The 22,506-nt window shown below is 35.0% G+C and overlaps 1 long non-coding RNA gene across 1 annotated transcript in view; it reads right to left on the reverse strand.

Moving 5' to 3' along the window:
* Nucleotides 1-203: 203 nt before the first annotated feature.
* LOC118167310 overlaps nt 204-22,506 on the reverse strand; it is a 156,774-nt gene continuing 134,471 nt past the window's right edge. Inside the window, exons 3-4 of the long non-coding RNA XR_004751096.1 lie at nt 1,094-1,251; nt 204-307 (exon numbers count right to left, since the gene is read on the reverse strand). This is a non-coding gene — a long non-coding RNA (uncharacterized LOC118167310). The remainder of the gene's footprint in view (nt 308-1,093; nt 1,252-22,506) is intronic.

Here is a 22,506-nt window from a genome sequence, read left to right on the forward strand (position 1 = left end):
TGGGGGGGGACACCGGACTGAGTCTGAATGACAGAACCTTAAATACATGGTAGATTAAGTTGCAGATTCTAATTTGATGGTTGGTGTATATGATGTCAATCAATTTCATTTGGATTCAGTGCCTCAGGCCTGGCTGTGAAGTCTATATAAAGAAGCTTATTCTACGAAGAACATGCTCTTCTTGATATAACTATCATCTGTCTTCCAGCCTTCTCCAACTGCTTCCTTGTCTGTAGGATTTATTAACTGCTTCTTGTATTTCTCACAATAAATTAACAAATAAACTCTACAGGTTGAATTATTGGCTCTAAAAAAAGAGAGAGAGAAAAAACAATGCTGAATACCCTTCACGCCCCCCCCCCCCCCCCCCAAAAAAAAAAAAAATACTACTTGCATAGCAAGATGTTTTCACTTTAAAAAACAAGAGTTATATTCAGGGTTACACAGCCAGTTCTTTTAAAATAAGAATCTGGCTGCTCAGGCAACCATAACCACATTTTAAATTGCTTGATTTTTTTTCCATGGTGGATAACTGTTATATTGCATGAAATAACACAAGTATGTTGCATTACTCAATGCAATGTCTATCACAAAAAGTAGATAAAGAAATAGATTGAGCTTGTTTTAAGTACAATTGGAATTATAATTATTTGAGGAAGCAAATGGGAATTGTGAGGCCATACACAAGAGATTGAAATATCACTTGTAAATAAATAGCCAACAGAATGCATTCAAGCTTCTAAGACTATTAACACAGTTTTATGCTTCAGACTATATAATCTAGATTAAAATGCACATACTTGCAAATGAATAACTTTTGTTGCAACACAGAAGAAAAAGTGAAGCTCACCTGTCAAAAAGTATTAGTAACCTAAAAGAGTTAAGTACTCTGTAACTTAATTGTGCTGCAAAGGGCCACATTCACCTCTGACTGAAATTCAGTAAATTATATTCATATATATTTATTTGAATACATAAGCATCTTCTACCCTGCATGATGACTTCCAGCAATAAAGCCAGGGTGACTTTATAGTCCAGATAACAAGGTAAAAAACTTTTATTAGCTATGTATGCCATGTATATTGCAATTTACTTCCACGCCCTAAAGTAATTCCCAGCACCACAGTCTGCGTTTGGAGTCCAGAGAAAGGTAGAGCCAGACCAAGACTGCGACAAAGGCTGCTGTGCAATTCCACAAATGCTGCATAGCAGCATAGATTCCAAAGTTTCATGTTGTCATGGGGATACTTGCTTCAAAAAATTAAAAGAATTGCTCTTAAGTGCAAAGAATAAAGTTTATTTGGAGGTTGGGGAGGATTTTCAAGGATTAAAATTTCCGCTCTGCAGAAAATACGTTACAGCTTGGTTTCCAATACTTCAATTTGTTCATTTTAAGGTATTCCCTACGGATTAGGAATGCATAGATTTGACTGCAAAGAAAAGAGAGAGTATGGTTCCATATACTTTTGATCTGCATCAAATATGGTTTCCTTACAGTCATTGATGTTTTTTTATTATTTTTTTTTTGTCTTGCTTTTTATACCAATATATTTTTATTCTAACATATATATTTTGCCCATGTGCAACTTTAGTTTCCTGGAACTAATATAGCTTGAATTGTCTATGATTAGTGTTGCTCAAATCAGTTTACTGCAAAACACAATTTCTGATACATACATGAGAACAAATAATGGTATATTAAATAGGAAAACAACATACCGTTGGGAAGTAATAACCAAATGGAACAAAGGCTTGTTAGGACTGCTGCGTTCAGATGGTTATTTTGGGCAGCCTGTTACAAGAGATTTGAAAAGCAGATTGTGGGAAAGAGTGCTCAAGAATGTTCTGAATTCATGAGTGGTATGCTATTTTCCAGCTCCATTCTCAAGTACAAAGTTAGGGTATCAAAGTTGAAAGATGGGGTCATAGAGAAGGTAGTAAGATCCAAAAGCATGAATTCATGGCCAGGAAGCAAGCAGCATAAACAATGAGAGACATAAAAGGCACGTGAAAGTCAAGATTTCCAGAGGAGACGGGTTTTTATTCATCTCGTTAAAACTGGAACTAGTGGGTCCCAAAATACTCATTTTTGGCTTAATTTGCTGTTATTGTCAGGAAGTTTGATGGCATCGTGATGAACAAGTATGAAGTGATTTTTTTGCCAGTGTAAATTTTCCTTTCAGAATACTTGACTTTGCTAACTTTCCCCCAAATTAGGGGTACTTGTTCTCAGTTGCGTGTGCGTGACTAAAATGATCACAGAGACTTTTAACGAAGGGCACTAGCATAAAAAGCATTCCTGTAGATTAGGTTTGTTGATATGTATGTTTATTTAATCTGAGGTGGATAGCTGAGCCTCTTTGGGAGGAATCTGAGTGTGAACATGTAGATGTGTGTAAGAAACTGCATTCATAAACATCTTCTGTGAAACCAAGTACTGTCTTACTGATATCCTTCTCTCTCATACACAGCAAGTGCAGTGGAGAATGCTTTCCACTTAAGTTTCTAAAGCTCTTGGGGCAAATCTGCAAGCCTTTATCGCTAAGTGAGCTCAAAATTTTCCCTGTAAATGTAAAATGGCAATTTGAGCTTATTTATTTGTTCTTTTAAAAAAAATACTCTCTGGAGATAATATATATATATCTCCAAACATCCTTAGAGAAGCAATGAAATAGATATAATATTTATATAATTTACTGGCTTGATGAGAGAGCTGAATCATGCTGAGGGATGTGCTAACGCTTTCATATGTCATAAAGGAAAACATTAGCCCTCATGCAAAATTCATCCCATGTTGTCCCTTTTAAAGCTTATCAGGAATTTTAAGTGTTATGGTTCTTTTTCTTACTTTTTTTAAAATTGTTTTGGTTCTTTTAATTTCTTTGTTGTCAATGGAATTTAATTTGTTACAGTGTTTCTGTGGAGAAAAAAAAAATAAAAAAGGAACTTGAACTTGTCCTCCCAGAGTATTTACTTTTGATAGCAAAATCTGCTGTTATTTCAAGTCACTTCCGCTGAGTTCCAAATAAGTATCCAGCTTGAACAATCTACTGAACCATTACGAAGCCTTGCCTATTGGAAGTTATTCAATCAATTTTTTTTTCCTGTTTTCCTGCACAGTTCAACTAGCAAATGGCTTCAATTCACAGGAATATAGTATTTAGACTTAACTCTTAATGTGAAAAGCAAAATATCATCCCTATCATACACGTTTTCAGAAAATGTGATTGAATATGCAGTATTTTCAATCTGGTCTCATAGCTGTGGTGGAGTACTGGAAGTTGCTGGAAGTCTTTTTTATTGATAATATATCAGGTTTCATTGACCTTTTTGTAAGTTTTCATTGTTGTTTGCTTGTTTGTTTGCCTTGCAAATAAATAATACTCTTTTAGGATTTAGTAAACTCACTTTTGAGATAATGTCAGTTATCTCAGAGTTACGTTACTATTTAATAGTGACTTTTGACAGTATTTTATTTGAAATTTACCCATTAGCTAGCTTACGTTATATATTATGGTGGATTCCATATCCAGAACACATCCCTCTGCATAATGGGCACATAATGGATGGCTTAAATTTAAAGATTAGTACTTTCACTCCATGCAGTTAATAAAGAGAATGATGTGGAGATTTTGGTTGAAGAGATTAAGGCTTTTTTCAGTTGATCCAAATGAGGAACAGTTTAATATCAGGTGTCTATTGCATCGGTTATGTTTTGAAAGTCCAGACTGGGATTTATATTAATTCAGATCACCTTAGGGATTTTCTGGAAACAGAAATCAGTGACATACTGTTTGGATCAATTTTATTTCAAGAAAAGCAAAGAATTAAATTGAAAACCCAAAGTTTAGTGAAATCACCATGTTGGCACAGTGCTTCTCTAAATCTTTTGACAGGTTTCTGCACTGGAGTTAGAAACACCTATGTTGGTCTGAGTCACAAACACCCAAGCATCCATGGCACATAAGTAAAACATACTTTCCATATTTATATAGCCCTTCACATTCCACTCAGGCAAAACCTTTCTCTGGGGACTGCTGAAGTTTTGTTCAGAGCTTGGTGGTTTGTCCATGCTGAACCCAAGCAATACCAGATGATGACCTGGTCTGCACACAGAGAACTGAATACTTATGTTTTGACACAAGAACTTCCTAAATTGTATGCTGTTGCTCTCTTTGTGATGGTTTGATGGTGACGCACATTTCTACATCTGGATTCTCAGAATGTCTGAGTTGGGCATGTCACAGGAGCTTTGCTACTTGAGGATCTAATCCAAATGTCTCGTGTGACACTAGATACATTACCGTCCACTTTCTGCATTGTAAATTTTCATTTCTAATTTTGCTATGTTCCTTCTTTTTTCTGTGATATAATACGGCAGATCATAGAGCATCATTGAAAGCTGGATAGACATTCGTGTCCTTTCTGAGTACCTGCAATTATACACCTCCAGGATAAGAGAACTCTGCATCATGATCCCCTTGGCAACTGTAATCATCCGGACAGATTACATCATTCCCAGAGCAGAATTTGCTATTCAGGGTCATATCTGCAGCACAGAGAAACAATTCAAATGTCAGGGTGTGTTTTTTATTGGTTTTAAAGACATTGGAGGTTACATGAGCTGGATTTAGATGGTAGAGTCAATAAAATTGCACATTTTAAAAACACAGTATGTTCAATATTAGATTCTGCTAAATCCGGTATGATCAGATGACCAGATTTCTGGGACTTGAAGATGTTTGCTAGTGTCAGCAGTGCAGTAGTGTTATTTTTGCCAGTTATAGTATCTTCAACTGTTAGGATGCAAATGTAATCCTGAGTACAGGACTTACATAACAATTACATAGTGTTTGGCATCATTGCTGTTCATGCAATATGAATAATACGGAGGGTTCAGGAGGAGCACCATATTCTATTTTTGCCAGGTTCCTTATCGTGCCATGTATTGAATCCAGATTTGGGAACTGGAAGGACTCTGTCACTGCTGGTCTCCGCAGTGAACAAACATAGAATTAAGTCTAATGGAGTCAAAGGGAATTTTTTTGTAAGGAGATAGGATGATTTAGTTGTAAGGTGATGGGATGAAAGGAAAGTCAGGTGATTAAGTGACCAGGGCTATGTTAGCGCACCTCTTACAAATTCTGTGATTGCCAGCAGCTGTCTAATTTGAACTGTCATAAGATTTGTTAATGTGTCTGTGGGAGAGAGCAAGGGGGTGACCTCAGGCTATAAGTCTTTTGGAAAAATGTGTCTTTTTAAGGAAATGTCTGAAATATGGAAGGCTGGGACAGAGGTAAGGGTATCTGTGCTGTGGGTTAGAAAGTAAAATGACGAGTAGAAGTAGTAAAATCAGAAATCAGTTTTGAAGTAAGTAGTTCTGAGGGAAAAGGAGATGATGATGAACAGGTTGTATGTAACTGTGTATGTAATCTTCAACTGGATAATTTAATGGGTGAAAAATATCCTTTTCTGTAACTATAGAACAGGTGGTAGAGAGATTAATAATCTTTGACATTACCTTTATGCCACAGACAGTTATAACGACAAAGATATGCTGTGAGCAAACTTACTGTGAGAGGTTGACGTCCTTAAACACATGTACATGTTTTCCATTTTTCTTTTCTCAAAGTGTTGCTGCTGGAGTCTGCTAGAAGTAAAACAACTATGTACACATCCATTATTTCTCTATTTCCACAATACTTTGAAATATGATGAGCATATACACAAACGTATTTTCTTACTATATCTGAAGTTTTAAAGCATGTTTGACGTATCAGCTATTGAATAGCACATTGTTCATAATGGTCTCTTGAAATTCTGAGAGGGTACATAATGTTCACGTAGGAGATAATGCTTTTTGTGTGTGTGTAGATGGCTTTCTGGTTTGATATCCCTGTGGAATATACTGTAAACACACCATGGCTCTGTTCTGACTGGAAAAAAAAATGTGCTTCCACAGAGAGTGACACATCCTTGAGTTGCAATTTTGCCATCAGCTCACAAATCTTGATTTCTGTATTTGCTATTTGACAAATTACAAAAGTTCTTGCCCAAGTCATTGAGCCAGTTTAGGGCTGGCTGACAAGCCCCTTCCTGTTACCTGGCAACTGGCAGGGAGGATGCGTGGGTGCCGCAGGAGGGCTGAGTCAGTGCGCCTGTGTTGGCGGCGGCAGCAGCAGCTCAACGAAGTGAAGTAGGGTGGGAAAGAGGACTCCTTTAGAACACCTCTTTCTAGGTTTTCTATTGTTTTACTCACCAACAAAAAAACTGTTGGTAAGTAATGTGAATTAGGGTTGTGGTGACTCTTTTCACAGGGTGATACTGTCTCTGCTTCTGAATTTTTCAACTACTTCTGGAAAAAAAAAAAAAGCCTCTAGCCCTCAGCCAGGTTTGAAATCCTTTATATAGTCAGCTATATTTATATAGGAAGGTCAGTACAGTTAATATAGTTATTGAAATGCACTAACTATAGGTGTTCCTGATACTAGCACCTTCTTACATAAACTCCCCCAAGCAAAAGCTTTTATGCCTGATATATTCTCAGATATTTGGAAGAAGAATAAAATACCAGCAGAATATGAGGGTGGCAGATGTAGAGGAGCATAACAGAGCACTTGACTAGAGATTCATTGGCTTTTATCAAACATGCAAAGATCTATTTTATTTCTTATCTTTTAAAGGTAGCATTTTGTACAGTAGAAAAAAAAAATCCTTTTACAGCTTATGTCCCCACAAGAATATTTTACATTAAGAAACATATGAAGTATATTTCTCAAGGTCTTCAATATGCATTCATTCATTCAAACATTTCTGACTTCTGTGTTCAAAAGTTGTTGTTGTTTTTTTAGACTAGTAATTCAGTGGTTCATAAAAATAACAACAACAAAAAAACAGATGTTAATATACCCAATAAGATTATTTTCCTATGAAAATAATCCGATGAGTAAACCCCTTAAAAAGAGGAGGGGGAATATCAGTGTGGGTATGTTCAACATAAATGAAAATATGGTTCATTTATAAATTCAATTTCTGGTGCTGTTTAAAATAAAAATAAAATATTTGAATTCCTCCTTTTCGTAAACTCATTCTGTAAATGTAGAATAATAATGTTCAGCTTTTTACCTCTTCTGTTTTTCTGATGTTGTAAAGGCTTCGGGACAGAGGTTCTTAGTATTTTTGTAGAGATTCCTAGCTCAGGAGCACCCTATTCTCAATTAACTAAAAGTTTGAAAGAGTTGGTTGGGGAGCTAGGAAGAATGTAATTGTTTTCAAATGAAAATAAAATCCTCTGTGTATTTGAAATATTATTTTAAAATACAAATGAAATGTAAAATAGAATATTTTAAAAATTCTAATTCTAAAAAAAAATACTACATTGACATTGGTCAGATTTTCTTTGGGATCATTAGAGTTAAATGAAAAGAAATTGAGACAGTATAATCAGTATCAGTAATCACAAAAGAAAATTTCACCATTGACCTTGGGATGCTTTAAGTGGGGACAGCAGTATTTTCTTTTGCTTTCTGATGGCTTTGATATCTGTTGATAAAAATTGCTATAGAAGATGAAAAGTTTCCTGATGTTCTTTTTTTTTTTAAAAAAAAAAAAAATAGGGGAGAGAGGGATCTCTTTCTGTAAATGAAGAAGCAAAGGCTGGTTTCTGTATGAACTCCTTTGATTAAAAGTGTTCTAGGATTATTTTTTTTTTGTATGTTGCCTACAAAGTTATATCAGTGTGGCGTATGCTCTTACAAGAGTAGCTGCATTACAAGCATCTTTATTACAAATGGGCCCGACAGGCAGCTGGTATGGCACAAACATGAGTGTTATTAGCAGAAAATGATGCTGGTGTATGCTGAACACTTAAAACAGTGGCCGAATGCCGTGTCTGTCCCACAGGATGTGGCAATTGCCTGAATATAGTCTTGGCTTACTTTCTTTCACTATAAACAGAACTTGTATTTGTCCCTCCTGGTAGTGGGAGAGTGACCAGCAACTCCATGTTCTGGAGATATGTCTCTGAGACTTTGCTTTCCTTAGGACCTCTGTACCACTTGCCTTTTTTCCTCTTTCAGTCTGTATTAAACAGTATGAGAGAAATGTCTCCTCTCCACTGCAATTAATGGATCCAACTGCTTAAACATTTACATCTTCAGTATAAAACGTTCAATGGTTATTATAAATTATTTAATGAGATGTCATAAACTAAAGATACAGGTGACCCCTCTAATCCTCTGCAACATCCTCCCTTTTCTGCTGCTGTAAAACATTAAAAGCCTTTATTGTTACTCATTAATTGGTATTAATGGGGTTAATCATTGCAAAGTAGATATTATCTTGCTTTAGTCAGACATCCAAGGGAGAACTTAATTAACCAAAGGAAAAAATATATATATATGAAAATACAGAAAGATGTGCATACTGATGCAAGCTGTTTTCCTGTTCTGTGGTCAAATGTGCAGATGTTGGGCTGTATGTTCACTTTCAGAAATGGATCCCAAATAGCTGCCTATTGTGTCCTACAAGTAGTGATAAGTTGACGGAAGCTGATGTTTTTACCTATTTCCTGTTGCTTTTTGTCATTTCTTAAACTCTGTGAGGTGAGATTTTGTCTTCAGAGGTCTTAGGGAGGAATTCTTTGCAGTCATGGGTCTAAAGAACTTCAGCTGAAGAAGAAAAAAATCATAAGGAAATTTCAGTAGAATAAGAATGACTTGACAATGAATGGATGGCATGAGGCATCTACTGAAAAACATTTAAGGAACAATCATAATCTTGAAGACTGGGTACATAAGAATATATTGGGACTAAGAAATTGTGGAAAAAGAAGGGAGAAAAGAAGGTATGTTATTCAAGTGAATTATTAACCTAGTCTGAGAGAGAAATATAATTGTAATACAAGACCCAGAGAAAATTTATTCTATGAAAAGTAAAAAAAAATATTTTAATGGATGCAAATAATTACAGCAGGGAATTTATTGCCAAATATGTATGTATGTATGTGCTGGAGATAGCATGTCCACACAGGAGGAATTAGTGATTGCAGAATATTCTCTAGTAAAAATATATGTGTGTGTGTGTATATATATATATATACACACATGTAGAAAAGACTAACCCTTTCCATAAATGATTTTGAGAAACCAAGGCTAGGTTTAGAACGAGCAGCTCTATGCAAATAAAGGTTTACCAGACCATGAACTTTCTGCATGGGCACGTAACCGGTTTTGACTCGTTCTTGTCTAGTCTGCATATTTCAGTGCTTGCTGTCTGCTGGCTTGGGTTATCTGTCATCTTCACATCATTAATATCTGCATTCACTTTTCTAAGACCTGCAGCCTCTGGTGACTGGAATCTAAAACAGTATTTCTATAAAAACAAAACTTCACACGATAGTCAAGCTGACTGGATCTTTTTGCTTGATGATTGCGCAAAACTTCCAAGTGTAATATATCATTGTCTAAAACAATTTCATCTCAGTAGCTCTTTGAGAAGCTAATTGAAACTATGTGCATGATTTAGAGGGAAGACTACTGTCACTTATTCTCTAATGTATTGGTATTTGTTCAGGGTCAGCATAAAGTTTTTACTTCCTTCTCTTGACTTAGGACTTTGGTACTTCTCTGTACAAGAGATTTCAGTAAGAGCCTAAACGTGTTTCTTACCAATTAAGTTAGTTTTACCATTTTTCTGGAAAGAGCCTCCAGTTTGGTAATGATCCTCTACTTTTTCTAAGCTTTCATAAATATAGCTAAGGTCCCTCATTCTTTTCAATGACTAGGAGATGTAAATGCTCAATGTTAGCTTAGAATTTAACCAGGAATGTGTTAAATATATATTTCAACATAAAATAAACATACTTCAACATTTATTTGATGAACAGCTGCCAGTGTCTGATGAGTTCAAAGATCAGATCCAAATATCACTTGTCATTATGTGTAACAGTACTTCAAATAATATAGAAAGAAATAACAGAAAAACAAACAACACAAAAAACTTCAATCTAGTATGTTCAGTGGTGATCCAGACATTCAAATTTGATTACTACAGTAATTGCAAGTTATATTGCTCTTATGAATCTCATCATGTAAAACTATTGTGTTTTTTTTTTTTTTTTTTTTCCTTCTTTTCCTTTGGTATTTGTACATATCAAAAGTTACATATTCATCCTGAACCTAGTTGAATATAAATTATCAGTGTGTACGTGTTGAGATTTTGAGCAATAATGTTGATGATATATATGAATTTCTGTGGCTTTCATGCTGAAGCATCCCAGGCTTGTTCCAACATATTGGCAGAGTTACAGAAGTGGTCCTGGTTGCTTCTTCAACCTTTGCCTTGATCCATTTGCAGATCTTATAACGATGTCAATTTTGTGGACTGTTTGCTTGTGGCTTAGCAAAATACAGTCACTTTTAGGTTAGATGCTTGAAAACTAACTGAAAACATAACCTATTCATTTAAAAGAAGAAAATGCAGGATACTCGTATATGAGAGACAAATTCAAGAGCACAACAACAGCTTGAATTAAGTGCTGTTGTTGTTGTTGTTTGTTTGCTTTATTCAGATAAACTAAAAAATACAAGGGAAGCAAGCACAATGGGAATACATAATGCTTATATACATACTTGCTTTCACACAGTTAGAAAATGTGAACTTCCTCTATAATAAACATAGGAAACAACTCTCATTTTGAAAATACATAAGGAAAAAGAAGTTGTTATAGGCAATTCCTACATGTGCCTGGAAGAGGACTACCTCAGTGTGAAGGGAATTTCCCATCCATCTCCAGATTAGAGCAAACTGGATGCTACGGAAAATAATTTGAGATGAGCCCTTACGTTCATTAGGATTCTATACAAATGAACATTCAGAAAGTTGAATTTGAAACAAATATATATTTTTGCATAAAGTGCAAACATCCTGAACGTTATTTCCCCCTTTTTTTTCCTTAAATATTAAACATATTTCTTCCCTGAATAATAAATTCAAATAAAATCACTCCAATATATCCACCAAGTATTTCTCCCTATGCACATTAAGAGCCAATTATAATGGCGTATTTGAATTAACAATAAAAAAGCGGTTATATTAACCACCCTAAAACAAACAAACAAAAATCTCTACGAGGTATTTTGCCTTCGGATAATAATTTGCTTCCTGTGCTCATTTTGGTCACATGCTGGGTACTTTATAGATACATTGTCCATAGGGAAAAAAAAAAAAAAAAAAGTTGAATATATTCACAAAAACAATAGGCAAGTAGGACTTCTGAAACAATTGTAGAAATGGATGTACCATACCATTAAACCTAGTAGCCTACAGAGAAAAATATTTTTGGAAAATGGAAATATAATGGCAGCATAGATAAATGCTTCCTCCAAGCTGGTATTCTAAGCTCCTTGTAATAGCAGTCTGGGCAGCACCAGAAGCTGCAGCTGCATTGCTAATAATCCCTGATGGGCCTTTACTTCCATGAACCTATCTAACCACTTTCTAAACACATTTGGGTTTTGTAACATCCTGTGGCAATGGTTTCCATAATTTGATTACATATAGCGTGAAAAAGTACATCTGTTTATTTTATACCTGCTGCCTAATAATTTCATGTAATGCCTTTTAGTTCTTCTGCTATGTGGAAAAAAATAGATAAACATGACAGTTCTTCTTCTGCAAGCCATTCATAAGTTCACTAGTTTTTCATGCATCTTCATTGACTCCCCCAAATGGAAGAATTGTCTGGCTCATCTTTCTTCATTTTCAGTCACTGCCACCATCTTTGTTCCCTTGTCTTTACTATGAACTTTTCTAGGTCTCCAGTATTCTTAAGATGGGGCAAAAATGAGAAAATGAAATAATACTCCAGGTGAGGATTTCATTGTGGATTAATTCAGAAGAACAACAGTGCTCCCAGTTTTCTCTACTTTTTAGCAACTATTGAACATCTGTTTGCCTTTTTGATCGCTGTTGTGTTGCATGCTTCAAGTCGATGATATCAAAGAACTACCCAACCTGATATCAAGATTTTTCTCCTGAATAGCTGGTGGTCATTTAGAGTCCATTTCTGTGTGTTTAGGTAGAGCACTTCCCTCCCTATGTGCATCACTTCGCATACTACTGCTGGTTTGTCTGTGCATATTCATAATTCAGGCTGACTTCTGATTAATGTTGATTTCTGTAAAGTGTCTGTGTGAACCCAAGGAGCTGCATGAATTAAACCCCAGTAACTCATTTTGTGTAGGCTACTGAACAAACATCAGATGAAAATGACTCTTCCTCTCTGTTCACCTGGGCTAATTTCAAACCAATGCCATAGGAGTGAAATGCTCTGTATCTTGATACAAGTCCCTGGAGCTTACCCAGTCAAATCCATTTGTGAGTCAAAAATTATTTATCATGAAAGATGTGTTCTGCTTCTTACAGAGATGAAAACAAATAAGAGATTTATATATTTTTTCCACGAGAGTTCTAAAGGAAGAAAAGTTAAAAATGGTCACCAGTCTTGCTGTCAAGAAAGTTTTCAAGGTGTCACATGAAACTATACTCGTTTCTCACAACAACCTCATGTACTCATGTAAGTTAGCATTAAATTGAAGTTTAATTTGATGTTCCATTGATGAAACCCGGTTGGCAACTGGGTGCCCCGGGTGCTGAAATTCAAGATTCTGAGCACAGCACAGAAGGAGACGTAAGTCTTTGAAATGAGTTCTACTCTACAGATGAGGTAAAGAAGCACTATTTGACCTGAATTTGTGGTAAGTGTTGCTTATCAATGTTAGCGTTAATTTTCTGAGACTAAATAAAGCTGCAAGAAGTACCACACGGTCATGTTCCCAAAGGTGTGCTAGCATGTTCTGCCACTTTCTATTTTGCGTATATAGGCTGCATTGGTTTAATTATAAAAAGTAGAATCAAAAGGCTTTAAAATATATATAAATCCAAAGAATTTATAAATTCAAAACTCTGTCTCAGAATAATATATTACCACTGTTTAACATGCAAGTATCTCTTAAAATGCATTATGCATTGCTCCTTCTTTATCTGCCTTTAAAGAGCTTCAGCAGACACCATTCTCCAGAGTACTGACTTCACCCTGTAACACAAATAACTCTACAGCCTGCTCCCTGAGATCAAATTATCTATCTCCCTGGTGTTAACCATTATAGTAACCAAACATCTCACAACACTTAAACAGTGTCTGTTACAGGGAAGTATTATTATTTTTTTCTACTTCACAAACATTAATCTAAAGCAGTGTAAAATATCAAAGAACATAACCGTGGCTCCAGAATGCTGCTGTGACTAAACCCAGAGCCTCTGAAATCACCACCCTGGGATGTCCGTCCTCCAGCCCAGATTCAGAGCTGGGAGGAACAGAGAATATATCTTGGTAAAATATAAAATGGAACAACTAGCCTCATCTTACTGACCAGCTGTCCTTCAGTCAGCAAAGCTGAAGCTATAAGCTGGTTCCCATCCTGTTCTTGCAGAAGGTGGTCTGAGTTCCACTGGTAACTTAAATCAGAATGGAGAGTGTGATCAGAATTGATAAATAATATCATAGATTAAACCATAAAGATCAAGCAAGTAGTTCAGTCTTTCCAAGCACTTATGTGAGTGATCAGTCCCATCTTTTTTCATGAATATTTTCTGTAATGCCCAGATGCTCCACTTTATGAATGCAGAGATCTCACTGTATAAGGACCAGACTTGTATTTAATTTTCAGCATCTTTGATGGACAAAATCTCTTTATTTTCTTTCACATTTTTTTGATAGATTTCACATATTCTACACACAACGTGACAACTTAGATTAATAGGGTTTGTTGTATCAGATTTAATGTACTTTTGCAAATTGCTTAAGAAAATACTCATTCAAGGAGTGCGGAAATCACTAGAAGACAGGTGATTGTGAAATTTGAAAAGGTAGTATGTGTATTTAGAATGAAGGCATGGTGTTTTATTGGTTCAGGATTTTCTATTTGTAATCAACTACTCCCTAACTGAATGTGTTATGCTGAGGTAAATAGGGAGTAAGAGTGAGCTAATTCATTCCAAACTTCATATAGTGAATACTTCATAATTGGGGGGGGGGGGGGGGGGGGGGGAAAAAAAGAAATTGGCACAGTCTAATACTTTTGAGAACTAACATCAGAACTGGTCCCTTGCCATGTGTGCAGGTTTCACTGTGGTGGCGGAGTTAGAGGCAGTGGCATAGTGTAGCAAAGAAGGAAGCACCTCATAGTGGCAACTGCTGAGGACAAGTAATGGAGAGCTGCATTTTGAAAAAACCCTGTCAACTGACTCTGCTTCCTGTGCTCCAAGCAAGAGTTTGTTAACTTAATTGGGCTAAATGTTCTTACCCATAGCTTCCTTGTCTCCTTGTCTATCGGAGAAGGAAAAAGGCCCTGCACAAAAACCTGGAATTCCTTTTATAGCTAGCATATTTCAGTCAGTCTTGAGAGTTATCACAGATATGCCAACAGTTAAATTTTCAGTGTAATGAGAAGTCTTGGAACTCATTCTGTATTAACACAGTGGCTTTAAGTGCTTTAGTTTTGCCAACACAATCGAAAATATTTTCAGCTACTTGAATCCACAGTGATCAGTGTCCCTGTAGTCAGGATTCAAGTGGTGGGAGACTACTTAATATTTTTCACTGTGTTTTCTAGCATTCATCAGAGGTTGTTTTTTAATAGGTGTTAAAACTAGGAGGCTGTAACAATCTGTCATTTCATTACTCAGTTACATTGTGTTTATTACAGTAGATGTAATAGTCTCTAAGTTTGTATTTTTTTTTTCCTCAAAAAACATGGCCCCAAATACATATGCAGAGTTTTATAGGCAGAAATGCAGAGATTTTAGAATAGACCTCAACTGCTCTATAAGTTGTTATAGCCAGACAGCGTCTACCTGCAATGCAGCTTTACAGATAGACAAATTTAGGTTTGGAAGGTAAAGTGAGATGGAGACTTAGTGACTACACAGCATCAGTTGTCAGTTAAAGCTGAAGTAAGGTTAAAAAAGACTATGGTGAGTTCCTCTACACTGTGAATATGAAGGGTATGCGTGCATATATGAATATATACACACAAATACATACACGAATCTGTATATGACAGCCTTTTTTTAATATCAGAACTATTCTGTGAAAAAGTTTGAAAACTCCCATGTTTCTCTGTTATCTTTTAATAAATCAGGTATGGTACAATTAAACACCACAATCTGTATAGCTACACAGAGACAAAATGCTGGCATAATGATAACAAACATAATGATAACAAACCTTACTTTCACTTCAGATTTAAATTAAGTGAATGCTTTTAAGGGAAAGTCTATCTTCAGGTTTGCTTGCTTTTGCTTTGCTTTCTCCCTAGGAAAGTTTGTTTTCTTGTGGAAATGTAAGGCAAAAGGCTATAGATCCTTACCTGTTTGAGTAAGTGGTATTTTTAATCAATTCAAAGAAGGCTATGTGAATGTTTCTGCAGTACATATGGCAAATGCTTTAACTAATAGTCATTGGAGCCAATCACTATTCATCATCAAACTTTTTGTTGTGGGGTTGAAACAGGTTTTCTTATGCAGCTCATGGAAGTTGTTCTTGTTTGTTCATTAACCCCTATGGCAGCACAATATTAAAGTTGTCCCAAGAGTAGCATATATATTTCAATATGTCACGCTCTCTTGGAGTACCCGTTCTTCTTGAGCTATCCTAATATATTGTGCTTTGAAACTACAGACAAGGTGGGAACAATTCTTATGGGAAAAAAAAGGATTTATATCACTAAAAACCAACAGCATGCTTGACATTGCATAGCAGTCCTGCTCAGGAAGGATTTGGGCTTTGTTATTAAAGTCCTGAGCCGTTGCAGATATGATTGACTAAGATGTTAGGACCAGCTCCTTAACTGTCACAATTTCATTTGCTTCAAGAGTGTAGGCAAAATTCCAGCTGAGATTCTGGCCTCAAACATATTGTGAATAAACTATGCATGTGTTCCTTCCTTGGCTTTTGATATATATATATATTTATATATATATATATATATATATATATATATATATATATTATCAGTTTATACAGAAGACAATTGATAATGATGTGTTTATAGAGGGAAGAGATGGCTGCCAGGTCAAGCTCTTTTATTTTACACTTCTTCTGTGGCAACATATTCATCACTTTGTTTTTCAGTGCAATCTGGACATCGCTTTATATCTAACTCTCTTATTAAAAGCAGATAGTGCCTTTGTTACATGGAGACCTCCTGCACAGACTTAGCTTAAGGAGATGTCTACCCTGTCATTTCAGTTTGGATCATGAGTGTGCCTTTGAAGCCAGTCTTTTAGTCCCAGTTTCAGAAAACTCAATCAAAGGATGTTCTCCAGGAGGAAAATAACTCCAGCTGCTAATGGCTGCTTAATCTCTGGGATAAGGCTAGAGTCAGTCTAAAGTAAACCCCATTTGTAATGTCACAGTGGATGCTGAGTCCTCAGCCCAGCTGTTATGCTCTGCGGAGTCTGCTTCTCCTGCCAGCATACCTTGAGAGCACTAATGAGATCACACACAATGGGACATTAAAAAAAGCTACTAAATAGATTTTTAAGTTATATTAAAAAAATAATCTCTTGATGTGCATAATACTTGAGACACTGAAAATCCCAAGCTTCTTTTAAAGATAACAGCTCATTATTGAAACCATACTGACAAAAATGGTATCATAAAATATATATATTTCTTAATTATGAAGTGAACATATTCTGTTTTGTCTGGATCTGAACACTACAGGATGCATCAAATTTGCTGAACATTCAGTGCTTTTCTCATACAGTAATGATTAAAGAACTTGATTTAGGCATATTATTGTCTACTGAAAAGAAGCCTGATGGTTTCATATATTATGTAAGCTGTTCAAGTGCACGTTAATACTTGTTCAAGCACAAGTTTCAGAGGCAGCGCTTTTTAATCATAGTCAGCTTAGATTGTTCCACAAAGTGTGTACCGGCACTGGGGAATGCACTTAGAAAAGACTGTAACCAATCAATGTGAAATAGCTATAGAAACATCAGATATGTTTCAGAACTGGTAGAGAAGTACTAATACCACTGTACAAAACACTAATAAGAATGCATCCAGGGCAAGAGTCCATGACTGCTAAATTCAGAGCGGGTAAAGACAAGAGCAACTAAAATGACCAGGAGAGCAGAGAGCTTATTTTGTGGTCCAGAAGAACATGATATTTAACCTAATAAAACAAAAGCTGAGAGGGGAGATGGGTGGTTGCTAAGAATGTCTCAGAGGATAACACCAGAGATGAAATGAGCTTTTTGAACTTGAAGACAATTTCAGCACAAGAATAAATGGAGATAAAGGGACTACGTGTGACTTTAGCCAATGAGACTTACATTTGAAAAGGAGAATTTAAATGTGAAGCTTAAGTTATTTGTGAATGAGACACCACAAGGAAGTCATTGTCAAAGCAGGAGACCAACTTAAATGACCTTCAGTTTTCTTTCTTACTTCGGAGGATAAAGGGCAGTCTTCAGCAACACAAAACTTTGTTGATCTTTCCTTGTGAATAATTTGTGGTTTTTTGTTTGTTTGTTTGTTTGTTTTTGTTTTTGCCACATACAATTGCACTAGATCGCCTGCAGACTTAACAGAGCTGTTCAGAATCCCCTCATGACTTTGAAAGCTATATACAAGCTGGAAAATAATATGACTGAACTTAAATATATAATGTATTTTGACAGTAAACGATAGATTAAAATTTTAAGGGCATAGACATTTTCATCTCATTGTAGAGAATTTTACTATGTACTGTCCATAATACTCATATGGAACTTTCAGCAAAGGTAATTAAATATGTAATAGTTAAAGGAGGGTTATGAAATCTGGAATATCTTCCAGCATCTCAGCTCTGCATGTAAATGACATCAGAACAATAAATGAAGAGTGATAGTAGGAAATGTATTCTATTCTTGGTACCAACTTCAGAAATACAAAGTGACTTCACTGTCTTCTGTAAGGTTGATCATGTTTTACACCACCTAGAGCAGAACTTATTCCAGTCAGTTACTCAATTTAAATGCATCTTATATCTGTGAAAAATTCATTATGTAAAAGTTAATTAATTCTCATTAAGCAATTAGTATTGTACTAGTATACATTTACTTTTATCCAGATCAGAATTCAGCTTAATGATATCTATACATATATAGATAGATAGATATATAGTGGTTTCAGTGAGGCCTAGGTTTCATAAATTTTCATTATCACTATTAGTGATAAAAATATTTTTATATATGTATTTCTTTTTTTTTCCTACCCTCTCTTCAGAAAATCTGCACCATAATATGGTCAAATTCCTGTAAAACAAGCTATGTATTATTGGCCAGAGACATCATTCCTCATCTTTACAATTGATTAGCATGGAGAGTGTTAAAGTACATTCCCTGTTTCTTTCTCCTTTCTTTTTTTTTTTACCTTTCTATTAAGATGACTCTTGAAAATTTCATTATTTTGTTTCTAGTGCAGAATGATGCATATTGAATTGACAATTTTAGTTAACGAACAACTGGACAAATATCAATTAGCCAGGTTATCAGGTAAGGTTTGTCCTGAAATGGTAATGGAGTCTTGTACAATGATTGTATTATTTCCCACTAGAAAGATGTGATTTTTTTTCTTTTGTAATATTTTTTTAAAAATCAAATAATTGACTTTTGAAATTCAGCTATCATTGAAGTTGGTTTATTCGTACAAAGTGAGAATACCTTAAGAGTGGAGTCTTGAAAGAGAATGTCTTATGTTTTTAAGGAGACAAACAGTCTCTCAACTTCTAGTTGATCATCAAGGAATTTGTGCCTGCCCAATAAAACAGACGTGTTCTCACATTAAGTGATGCAGTATGAAAACATATTCAGCTTTATAGCTCATTGATTTTATACTAGTTATACCCTTTTGAAGGATTTTTTTCATATACATAAAGTGGGGGTGGATTAAAATAATTATTATTTGCACAGAATTTTAGGCACTGTTCATTGCAAATATGATTTTTTTTGCCTTCAGGGAAAGTTATCTGGTTTGAATGTATCACATACAAAGCAGAACCAAGGAAATTTGTTCCTGTATTTCAAGTATAACTACTAGGGTATAGTCATAATTTCCGTTTGCGTTAAACCTTGTAGTTTTAAGCACTTCCTAAAGCCAAGCAGTTAACTCTCTGAATTTCTGTAGAAAACAAGATGAACAATTTCTACAGCTGAATGAGAGGAAATAAAATTTTTGAAGCATATGAAGGAAATGATAGCAATGATGGTGCAGAATTACACTTTAGGCTTTCTGTTGATTCTAACTAAGGAGGTACCTACTGTCTGCCTTTTACTGATCTTTGATTACTTTGCTTATAATTAGTGTTTTAGAAGTAAGAAAATCAAAATGCCTGTTATTTTGCTGTGGCTCTTGGGACCAAAACATTTTTTCTTAGTTATTTTCTAGAGCAATGACCTTACAATGAGTGAAATAACATACAATAGATGATTTCAAGGATGAGTTTCTAATCATCACTATCTATTCATTTGATATCACATGCAGTTGGAGTATACTGAGTATCATATGTTGTCTGCACTAAGAATTTATTTCAAGTGGCTATTGGAGATGCTTGTTTATTGGTTATTTCCATCTACTTTGATGTCCACTACACAGTGCTACTGTATGCTTAATTTTAAAGGAAGATGGGGGGAAACGCCTTCTGAGGCTCTTCTTGACAAAAAGAAGTTATCTGCTGCTTACAACTTCACTTGTACAGGGAGAAGACTGCAACCTCTTTCTTTAGCCTTCTGCAACTACTTAAACAATGATTTTATCCTGTTAGCATTTGTGTATGCATCTTTCTAATTCATCACAGAAGTGATTGTCTCCAGTGTTTGGAGACATTAGTTAATATTCACAGAGGGAAATCTGAAGCAAAAGATGCCTCTTGCCACCATTAGATATCAGTGTGAATTTAAATTCCAGTGGCTCCCAAATGCAAGCCATATGTCAATAAGCTGAAAAGTTACAAGTTAGTCCAATGCTTTTTGTCTGATCCTAGAAGAGGAACGTGTATCTTTAGTAGAAAATGTATCTTTAGTAGTGACTTTCACTTTTTCAGAAATAAAGCAATAAAGTATATCATGGTAAATATTACTAGTCAACAGTTTAATACTATTTGGCTTTAGAACTACTATATTTGATTTTTTGAAAAAATAAAAAAATGTGGGAGATTAACGTGGATGATTTCGAGAGGACTAACGCCATCTGGTTTTAATATTAAAATAATAATGACAACAGCCTAGACATTCCATGGAAAATGTGCTTTTGATGTTATTCCTCCATAAAATAGTAGATCATGTAATTTATCAAGAAAACTCATTCTTCATTCACAGACAAGCCAAGTGGGAGTGGCTCAGTCTGTCCAGTGCCTGCTTCTGCACTTTCTTCTAGCAGCTTGCAGTGACCTCAGCAACTTGAAAACAAAGGAGGAAAGGAAACATCTACACAGAAAAATTCATAGGGCTTCAAAAGGCTAAATAATTCCCTGGTTTTATTATCACCTTCTCTTTCAGGATTTTTAGGTCTTCCAAGAAAAAAAAAGACAATGTATTTCAGCAGCACCCTTATATTATTCTGCTTAGAAAAATAACCAACCAACCAACCAAAACAAACAAGTAACAGAAAGTAGTAGGTATCTAAGAATAACGTCCAAAAAAATCACCTTAAATTTTGCATGTTCTTTTTCATCTGTAAATCATATTTTTGACACTTAATAGTTACAATTTTATTTTATTTTTACTGTACACTGATGGTATAAATCTTGTGTTATGTAAGGAATTTAAATTGGCCATATCGTGCTGACGGAGTACTGTTGTGGAAGTTACTATTCAGGGCAGACAGTTTTCTAAAGTTATTAGTATTTTTAAATTCGCAGTTCCAGAATTTATAGGGGAGATAAAAAGACATTTCACAACACTGTATTTTAGGTGCTTTCAAAATTATTAGGCATCCAGAAATTAACCTATCAATAAACATATCTTAGAAAGTTAAGCCAAAACTTTAATAGTACTACACACAGAGGACAACACAGATGCTTATTTATAAGCAAGTGTGTGACAAGATACATCTTTAGTTTCAACTTTGAAAAGAATCCAAGTAGACTGCACTGAATTAGAAACAAACTAATTAAGAAGAGTCAAGCTTGAATCTCTCTCTCTCTTGCTTCAATAATCTGGTCTCTCTACTGTTTTTGTTGTTGTTGTTTGTTTTTTAAATCCTTTTCCCTTCCAAAAGCTATTTTAAGTGTTATTAATTTAAATTTACCTCACTTCATTTTCTGTGTTTTTATTAAGTACATGTTTCACAAAGTATTGGAAAAACAAAACTATAGAAAAAAAAAAATCCCACATTTTTTAGAATAGAACTAATTGTTCTATACCTACTTTGTGTATACTCCTAAATTTGCTTCCACTACTATTTAAAGTAAATGTAAAAATCTTTTTTCATCTTAGATAAAATCAAAATTTTCTTTTTCCTTTTTGAACCAGAGCCAAAGTTTATTTCTGAGTGTGCGTATGTAGTATCAAAAACCAGTAACATACAGTTCTAATGTTTCAGATAAAGCTGTAAGACATTCACATCCATTCCTATTTTACTAGTTGGAGATTAGCTAAATCAGAGATTATCCTTAAATTTAATATTCTTTCCAAATTTTTAAGAGTTATTTGTTATAACTCAGGATAATTTTGACATCCTTAGAAACTTCTGGCCTTTCATTGTTTTAGCTTTTCCAATGCATTCTGATTTCAATGAATATTAAAACTATTTTTTAAATCCTAGAAATTACTGGAATTACTAGAAATATATTGCAAGACTGAGCTGTTTGTTCCTTTATCTAGAAGCATTATTATTGATGTGCAAAGTTTCTGAGCTTTTTTAACATCTCCTAATTCCCAAATGGCTTTTTTTTTTTTTTTTTTTTTTTTTTTTTTTTTAAATCTGTGATCATCACTTCTGTGCCATGAGGTTATGGATTTGGGTCAGGTGAAGGCTGTTAAACATTGCTGTTTATCAGATGTTGAAATTTTGGCAGAATGGGCCTTACAGAGAGCAAGCTTGATTATCTCTTGGTTTTAGGCAGTACTACTGAATGTCTTTGTACTGTGCTATAACGTACAATATGTTATAAAGTCTGGTTCATATTGTAAGAGTTACCTTCAGGACTGAATGCGTGGAATGGTGGATACATAAATCCCAAGCCTGTGTTTACATTTTGTATCAGGCATCATCACGTCATTCATATCCTTAGATGTGAAACTGACGTATTATGCTCCTGCAGAATAGTCTGGGAAAATTGTGGCATTCATACTGTGCAAAGGACTCAAGAGATACAATACCAGTTTTAATGACCACAAAGTAATGTGCTAAATTTAAAACACCAGTGCCTTTTTCTATTAAAAAAAAAAAAG

The sequence above is a fragment of the Oxyura jamaicensis genome, chromosome 5, assembly GCF_011077185.1.
Source record: "Oxyura jamaicensis isolate SHBP4307 breed ruddy duck chromosome 5, BPBGC_Ojam_1.0, whole genome shotgun sequence".
Lineage (NCBI taxonomy): Eukaryota > Metazoa > Chordata > Aves > Anseriformes > Anatidae > Oxyura > Oxyura jamaicensis.